General features: G+C 38.7%; 1 pseudogene; it reads right to left on the reverse strand.

Moving 5' to 3' along the window:
- Positions 1-1,719: 1,719 nt before the first annotated feature.
- On the reverse strand, positions 1,720-3,499 carry LOC110934250 (annotated as a pseudogene).
- Positions 3,500-9,646: the final 6,147 nt, after the last annotated feature.

A 9,646-nucleotide genomic window follows, 5' to 3' on the forward strand; every position in this document is an offset into this window, starting at 1 on the left:
AACGAACAACCGTCACTACCTGTCAGAATCGTTGCCGCTGTGCAAGGAAGGAACCGGCGAGCATCTCGTTTTTGCTCAGTTTGTTTCGGATCAGAAGATATAGGTGAGTTGTTAATGCGTTTTATGTCCCGGCGATTTAACGTGGGATGGGGTTGTCTTTCGATTCCACGACGACACGATGTATGGGTTCCATTACACCATATGTTTACCGTGTGTATGTGAATGGTGTTTTTTTGTATTGAGTGGTGTTATTTTTGTATCGAATTGTGTTATTTTGTACTGAATGGTGTTATATTCTTGTACTGAATGGTGTTATTCTTGTACTGAATGGTGTTATTTTTTACTAAATGGTGTTATTTTTGTACTGAATGGTGTTATTTTTGTTTTACTGCTGAATGGTGTTATATTCTTGTACTGAATGGTATTTTTATTTACTGTTGAATGGTGTTATTTTTGTGCTGAATGGTGTTATTTTTGTGCTGAATGGTGTTATATTTTCTGAATGGTGTTATATTTAAAACACCATGTATGAACATACTCTGAATGGTGTTATATTTATGGACGGTTATAAGTCCTTAAATCCAGGATTTTCTCTCTCCAAATCCTTAAATAAAGGATTACCATATTTAAATTTGTTAATGCATTTACAATCCTACCCTTTTCAATTAATTTTAATCTAATGGTTGAGATTCTTTCTTACCTTTCTCACGCTTTTGGTCTTTTTTACAATAACTCAACCCTGGGTGTTACACCTCGGGTGCCACACAACGTTTAAGATAACGGAGTTTGTGTTAACGGTATTAACCTGAAAATGTCGGGTCTCACATCATCCCATATTGAAGGAATTTCACCCCGAAATTTCAACTAGTAGTTTATGTGCTTGTCGTTCATTGTTTGAACAATTGTGGATACTTACGCATCATCTGATCTTCACGCTCCGACGTGAATTCTAGCCCACAAATACACCCCTACATAGGGTTTTGTTCTTTTCAGAACTCCAAAAGCTTTATGAACTTCGAGAGGAACTTGCATGTGATTGTGATTATGATTGTGCATATCTATATGTGTGTGTATCATGTTATACATGTTCCTGTTTTTACTAGCTATGTTACTCTTTAATTACCTCATTTTGTTATTGGTAGCCTTTTATGTCTATTTACTTAGTTTTGTTTTGTTTGTCTGTTGGTTGCTGAAGTCGAGGGTCTCTTTAGACAGTGGCGAAGTATTGTGGGTGTTCGGGGGTCCACCCGTCCACCCCAATGTTTCGGTTAGAAGTGTATAATTCTGATTTTTCGTCCGAAAATTTTAAAATTATATAGAATCGCACCTCCGATTATTTTTCTAAATTGTATATCCTAAATATTTATAAACTTTGTATATAAATGATGGGTGGTTTTGTAAATATACACTTTGTTTTATTTGGAACTATTATTATTTGACCTGACTTGAATCGAATAGCCAACCCGACCCGACCCAAAACATAACGATAGGAAAAAAAAATTTGGGTCCCATCACTTTACGCCCCCTCGAAAATTTTGGTCAAGCTCCGCCACTGTCTTTAGAAGCAATTTCTCTATCATCATGTATGGAGGTAAGATTTGTCTACATGAGGGTCTCTCTATGTATGGTTGTTGTTGTTGTAAATTGAAGCTTGAGTTGGTTATCACAGTTTCTGATCTATTTTTATGATCAGCATGAACTTAGAATAGAATAGAAAATAGTTAAACCCACCGTGGTCAATAATATACATAATTATAAAACATTTTACGTTACAATACCAATCTAGCTAATTAATCATCAAACAATTTTATTCACCAAACTTTAAAAACAAGTAACAATTCAATACTTAAAAGACCCATGATGATCTAGCAACACGCAAATCATACTTTAGCATGATCCAATGCCACTTTTCTCTTCACACATTATCAAAGGGGGGATACTCTGCTCAAAAAAGAAGAAATTATCTGGATCAACAACACCTTTCACCATAGCCAACCTCTTAAAATTGTCACCAAAATACTTGCTTCCCCACTTCATAGCATTCAAGTAACTTGTGTTATCTGTATTATCATTTTCACCTAACTCCAAATCCCTGTAATTCACATAAGTTGCTCTTGGATTTTTTGCCACATATGGTGTCATATTTTCATACATCTTTCTCATCCAATTTATGCCCTTTTCGAATGATTCAGTGCTGTAATCTTCCCATTTCTCTACATAGTGTAGGTTATACAAATACCCTTTTCGAAAAGGGTAAGCAATTCTCGTGTCATCAATCTCGTGCATCTTTCCACCGAGTGGTTCCAATACAAGAACCGGCATGTCTCCCTCCAAACACCATTTCCATATCTCTTCCAGCTTTTCTTCGGGTATTGGTTCTTTCACATAGTCTGACTTACCAATGCCGTAGCTTTTGGGGACAGAGTTTCTTTCTTTAAGAACATCAATGCTTCTTCGAACTGTATAATCATCAAAGTAAAGTACCGTTTCGATCCAACTCATTTCACTGCAGTCTTTTTCCTGTAAACCCAACTCAGGGAAGCCATCTGTTACGGTCTCCATGAGCTTATCCACATTTCCAAGAAACATCGAGCTGAACTTTACTTCAATTGTTCTGTTTCCTGACTCATTTAAAGCTGGTTTTATTATAACTCTCATGAACAAATCTCGACTTACATTGTGTGAAATGTACTGCCACTTGTTAAAAAGACTCGACCCACCTTCTTCTATAGTCTTGGAAAGGCTAAAAACCGTAACTTTTTCGAACATAAACAAGATTTACTTTCCAAGCGACTACAACACCAAAACTTCCACCCCCACCCCCTCTAATTGCCCAAAATAGATCTTCCCCCATAGATTTTCTATCAAGAATTCTCCCATTAGCATCAACAATCCTAGCATCGATAACATTATCGGCTGCTAGACCATACTTTCTCATCATATTACCATATCCCCCTCCACTTATATGACCACCAACACCGACGGTTGGGCAGATCCCTGCTGGAAATCCAAGATTTTGACTTTCTTTGGACACCCAGTAATAAAGTTCACCGAGGGTTGCACCAGTCTCGACCCATGCAGTGTTCTGACCTGACTCGATGGTTATCGACCGCAGTTCTCTTAGGTCAAGAACAACAAAAGAGGATTCGTAACTTGAAGTGTACGAAAGTCCTTCGCTATCATGTCCACCACTTCGGATTCGGATTTGAAATTTCAATTGTTTGGAACAAAGTATTGCAGATTGTACATGGGAATATTTTAAGGGTATGATTAAAGCTAATGGTTTTGGAGTTGTAGGTGTGGAAAATCGAAGGTTTCGGATGGTTGATTCAAGAATAGGTGAATATTCTGTGTCGTTTTGGCTGAACACAAAGTCCGTAGTTGTGACATTTGAATTATTAGAGAGGCACTGAAGAAAATTATCAGACAGTGGATCCGAAACTGCTGAAGAGATTAAAGCCGTAAGAAGCACAAAGAGATGTAGTAGCGTTTGTGCCATAATACTTAGCTCCTTGTTTTCTTCTTAGTCGTTCAATAATCCTCAGTCACGTCTGTGTATTATCTATACAGACAAAACATCCTTATCTTGACATATTAAAAACTCCTACCATATAGATTAGAATAAGTGGATTAGGTAAACAAACTAAACGTGTAGTTTAGTTATTATGTCAAGAGGTCTTTCTAAAAAATGTTTGGTCTATGTGAAAATATAAATTATTCTATATATGAAGTGTAAGATAATAATTTATCAAAGTAGAATTGTTTTTAACCGAGGTCAGTGGCGGACCCAGAAATTTTTTATATGGGTGCGGATGAAGGGTTCAACCATATTTTCAAGGGGTGCGATCGGGCCATAGAAATCCTAAAGCCTTTACTTCGCTCAAAATGTTTTCTATCTTAACCGGAATACCGGAGAATTTAAGCTTGTTCCTAGCACACCATAAACTCCAGCAAACTATCATAATGATTCCTTGCACCGCGTCCTTATTTTTCTCCTAGACCCTTAAGAACACAAAAATTCTGAGAAGATCCTTGATCGAGAAGGCAAAAATGTTAGGAATCCTACACCAAGAGCTAACACCATTCCAGACAATGGAAGCGACTCAGCACGAAATAAAAATGTGTTCCGAGGTTTCTTCTCAGCTTAAGTGGTTCATTAGTGATCCAAGGATCAAGCCAAAACGAAATCTCTCTCGCTATTTCCAACCACGCCTTTGAGGTAATTCCGGAGAGGTAAACCTCCCGCCTTAGAATTAATAAAAAAACCTTAGCAATGTTGCTCCGAGTACCACTCAAAGACTTCTTGAAAGATATACACTCCCACCCCACCCTACTAGAATGAAGAACGTCAATAACTTTCTTCCAAAGAATATTTATCTCAGTTTTGTATCGCCAACCCCATTTGGTCAAAAGAGAAATGTTAACCTCCTTTAATTTATTTAATCCCAGACAACCTTCTTTCTTATGACAAGAAACCCGATCCCAAGCCACCCTATGCATTTTTCTTTCCTCAAAAGACCCTCCTCAATTTCCTCCGAACTTACTCCAATGCCATATAAGTTAGATTTGTCGATATTTATCGTAAGGCCCGAGCAAAGATAAAAGCACCGAAGAATTCTCACAACGTTTCCACTTCACTACTAGAAAAGTGGTTATTTTGCTACGGAAATTTCCTACGCAAAAAATGTCTCGCAAATTCTGACACATTTACTACGCATTTCCTACAGAAAAAAGACCTTGATTTTTTTGGACAATTTGCGACACAATAGTGACAAAAATACTAATTCTAAGTATTGTGTCGGAAATGCGTAGCAACTTGCTACGCATTTACGACGAATGAATTAAATTTGTATTTAAATTATATTTAAACATTTAATTATTATTATTATTAACTATTGCGTCGGAAATGCGTAGTAAATTGCTACGCATTTCCAACGGAACAATTATTTATTTGTTGGAATTAGATGTATATGTTAAATTCATTTAAATATTAATTGTTGCGTCAGAAATGCGTAGCAACTTGCTACGCATTTATGACGAAATGTTTCTTATTATACTTAGATTATATTTTAATGTTTAATCAGCATTATTATTAATTATTGCGTAGGAAATGCGTAGCAACTTGCTACGCATTTGTGATGGAAAATTTATTGCGTAGAAAATGTGTAGCAACTTGCTACGCATTTTCGACGGAACTATTATTTATTTGTTGGAATTAGATTTTGTTGGTGCACTTGTGTCTGTACTTTGTCTGTATTCGGTCTGTATATAAACGATGTCCTTGGTAGTCTGTAAGTTGACCAAGTCAACCATCCTCCGGATTGACTTGGCCAACAGTTGTCATATGTTTGATATGTTAGTCTGTCTCGAAGGATAGGCTCGAAGGATAGACTCGAAGGATACTGTTGATCCTTCGAGATGGTCGATAGATATGGTTCGACTGTTAGACCTCGAAGGATCATCCTTCGAGGTCCCTACTCATCCTTCGAAAGCTTTCTATCCAAAAGATGATCCTTCGGACCATCTATCGGATCCTTCGACCAGACATCATGAGCTGGGTATATATATACCCATGCAGTGTAGTGTGAAACGATGATGCACACATAGAGAGTTGAGAGCATTCTGCTGGAAACACACACACACACTTGAGAGTTTACATCTTTGGTTTTGTAAACATTGTGCTTGTAACCGGAACCTTCATACGTATTAATACAGTGGTGTTAATCGGTGAAATCTTGTGTGCTTGTTTCTCTACTTGCTTCATCCCGGTTTGCCTACTAGCTTGGATTCCGCACTCGCTAGTGGGTTAGTATAACAAGGTTTAGGTTTGTTCTCGATCCTCCGAGAAAAGGGACCTACAAGTGGTATCAGAGCCTCGCTCTTTACCTTGTTTAAAACCGGTTTGTTCGAGTTCTTTGGTGTGTTTGGACACTAGGTTTAGCACCCGTTTTGGTGGTTTTTCTTGCTTTTCTAAACTGAAAAACGGCTTCTAAACCTTCGGGAGTGTTCGGGGTCGGTTTGGGTAACATAAAAATCGTTTTTGTGAAACTTTGATTTTTCCGGCCATTTTTCCGGTGGTATCTCCGGTGACTGTTCTGGATAGGGTTGTGTCCATTTTGGGTAAACTTTTTGAAAATCCAAAAAGTTGGTGAAAAGTCAGACCTGCACATACCTTCTGCCGAAAGTTGTGCACCAACCCATCACCTTTCCCACCTACCCGTCAACCTTGTGTCAGTGTGTCAGAATCTTCCGAAAGATATCTTTCGATTTCGAAAGATCATCTTTCGATTGGAGACAGCTCGAAAGATTAGCATCCTTCGAGTAGTCTTTCGAAGTCTGAGAAGTATCCTTCGTAGTTGGAATCTTTTCAAAAGTTGGTTGTCCGAAAGATAAGGATTCATCTCGAAAGATAAGGATCTTTCATTGTGAATCTTTCGAGATCAGTATTCGAAAGATATAGATCTTTCGAACTGTGAATCTTTCGTGATAATCAGTCGAAAGATAAGGATCTTTCATTGAGAATCTTTCGAAGACTTTGCTCGAAACTCAACAGTAATCTTTCGATCACTGTTGATCCTTCGAACAAGTCTTGATCTTTCGATCAGATTGTATCTTTCAATTGTTGTCTGTTTGTTGTTAACAGTTTGTGGTGTGTAGGTTATCTGTTAATTTTTTATCACAATGAGTTGCACAAGTCCTTGGGATTGGAGTACGGATCCACAACCAGATCTGAAACAGATGTCGATGGCTGAATATATGACGAGTGCCATTCCTAAGCAACAACAATCAATAAGTTCATGTCAATGGGCTTTGGTATCCAATCAAAGTCAAAGTCTTCAGAACCTTCTGATTAGTGAGAGTGAAGCAGGCAGTAGCAATCGTCCACCAAAGCTGAACCACATGAACGATTTTCCGTCATGGAAAGGCCGCTTTCACACATATGTTCAAGGACAAAGCACCGACCTTTGGATGTGTTTTGTCAATGCATTCAATGAAAGTCTTGAAAGTAGAGCATCCACTTCAGAAGGTTACGCCAACATGCTTGAAAATGACAAGAAGGCTTATGAATTGGAGAAAAAGGCCTATGCCACACTTACTCAAGCACTCAACAAAGACATCTACCATCAGTTTTCATATTGCAAGACCACGAAAGCATTGTGGGATGCCTTAGTTGCTAGAGGAGAAGGCAATGCAGCTGCTCGAAAATCTCGGCATGATTTGTTGAAGAAAGAGTTTGAATCCTTTCAGTTTTTAGAAAACGAGACTCTGAATGATATGACCACACGTTTCTATCATTTGATTAGTGAAATGTGTGCTTATGGGGTGGCAGCTACTCAACAAGACATGGTGAATAGGTTTGCTGACGCCCTACCCCCAAAATGGAGTTCGTTTATTGAGTTGTTGAAGCATACTAAAGCTCTAGAAACGATTAACATCTATGAGTTCATTCAGAAGCTGGAACATAAAAATGATGAAGAAATTAGGAAAGCAAGGCGTGCTCCAGCTCCTCAGAATACAGAAATGTATCTTCCGGGATTCGATGCTTTGGCAAGATCCGCTGCAGCTCAGCAACAGCAACCTAAGCTGCAGACTGCATTTGTGTCCAATACAAGTTCAAGTTCCTTTCCATTTCCTCAATCAACAGCTGCTCCACCACAACCTCAATTCGATCCGAGGTCTTACATTCCTGTTCCAACACAGCCACAACCACAACCTCAACAACAACAACAGCAAGCTCACTATACAAGCAATCCTCAACCTCAATCCCAAAGTCATCACACGATCCGAGTCGACAACTCAAATCTTTCACACCTTAGCATTGAAGTTGCTAAGGAAATATGGAAATTATCAACACCATGGTCAGTGCTTACTGTGGTTTGGTAGCTGGTCAGCTTGGAAACATCAATATGACCAATGAAGATTATGATCAGATCGACAAGGAAGAAATGGAGTTGATGGATATTAAATGGGCTTTTGCTAGTGCGGTTAGAAGGGCAAAAGATTTCATGGCTCGAACTGGAAGAACTTCGTTGGAAGGAAAGAAAAACACGAAGTATGGGTTTGATATTAATGCCGTCACGTGCTTTAACTGTGGCGAGAAAGGGCACTTTAAACGTGAGTGCACTCGACCAACAAAACACGGCAATCACAACCCGTTCAGAAACCAGACTAATGCGAATGCCCAACAAGAAAACCGTGAAAGGAGGATGGTGGCAGTGAACAACTATCAGGGACAGCCTGGAATTACCAATCACAATCGGGCTTTGGCTGTTCAAGCTGATGAAGGATGTGACTGGTCAGTGCAGTTTGGTGAAGGTGATCAAGGAAGTGGAACTGCATTGTATGCTAAGGTCATCGAGCAGGTTCATAAAGAAGAATCTTCTGGGAGCGATGACAGTTCTGGTTATTCGGGCAGTTCGGATGAAGAAGGCTCTGTTTCTGGGGATAATCACTCAGAGCCTGATGTGAATGAAGAAGGAGATGATGATATACAGGAGCTACTGAATGAAGCTGATGAGCTTAAATGTCAGAAATCAATTCTGATTAGGAAGGCTGCTGCTACATCAACGGAAATGGAAAAGCTATTCTCTGAAGATGGAGCTTTTTCTTTTCAAACTGCCTTTATGGCAAATGGTTCAGCCTCTACTAGTCAGGTAACTTCTGAACCTCCTGCTCCTAGTATTTGTAAATCATGTGCAGATATGAAGCTTGAATCAGAAAAGCTTCATAGTCATAATCAGAATTTGGTTATTGAACTGTCAAAATGCCAAGAGGCAAACATGGCCCTAACCCGGAATGAAAAAGAATTTAAATCTGTAATAGAAACATTAAAGAAAAATGTGTCCGAGGTTAACAAAGTAGTTTACCACAAACAAGTAAGTATAAACGAATACATTAACCTTGTGGAAGAAACTAAGAAGCAATTGGCCATTGCCCAATGCAAGCATGATGCGATCAAACAGAAATTGGATAGTTATTCTAACTCCCAATTTGTGCTTGATCACATAATTGACGTTCAACAACTGAAAGGGAACGTGAAAGGAGTTGGGTATAAGGCATGTCCACCTCCTTTGATGAGCAACTATACCAAGATGCCTGATGAAGAAGAAATGCCTCGGTATGAACCCAGTGTGCCTTTGAACTTTGAGGAATTTTCTACTGGCCTAGGGTTCAAACCGGAGAATTCTGAAAATACATCCACAAAGCAACAGGAAGCTTCAACATCTGTGAAACAAAGTCCTCCAATCATCGAGGACTGTGAGTCATCGGATGATGAACCGGAATTGGATGTAGGTGATCAGGATAAATCACTTAGCAAGATGAAAGGAGTAGTCATTCCACCAGAGAATCACATCCTTTGTGATCCTGATACTCCTGATGTTCCATCTGTTAAGGAGCAAGTGATTGATCCTGTCAAAGTTGATAAAACAGGTGTGTCTACTGTTAAAAGCAGTAATGTGTTGTACACTTTGGTTGGAGATAATAAAATCTACTCAGATCATGTTTTTCCAATTAAAAATGTAAATAAATCTTTGATTGACAAAGTCTTTGAAGACAATACAAACAAATTTTTGGGAAAAACACTTCCGGGAATTGTGGTAACACAATGTGATCCAATTCCTAAGGCTGAGATTAGGAAACAGTT

Source organism: Helianthus annuus, chromosome 1 (assembly GCF_002127325.2).
Source record: "Helianthus annuus cultivar XRQ/B chromosome 1, HanXRQr2.0-SUNRISE, whole genome shotgun sequence".
NCBI lineage: Eukaryota > Viridiplantae > Streptophyta > Magnoliopsida > Asterales > Asteraceae > Helianthus > Helianthus annuus.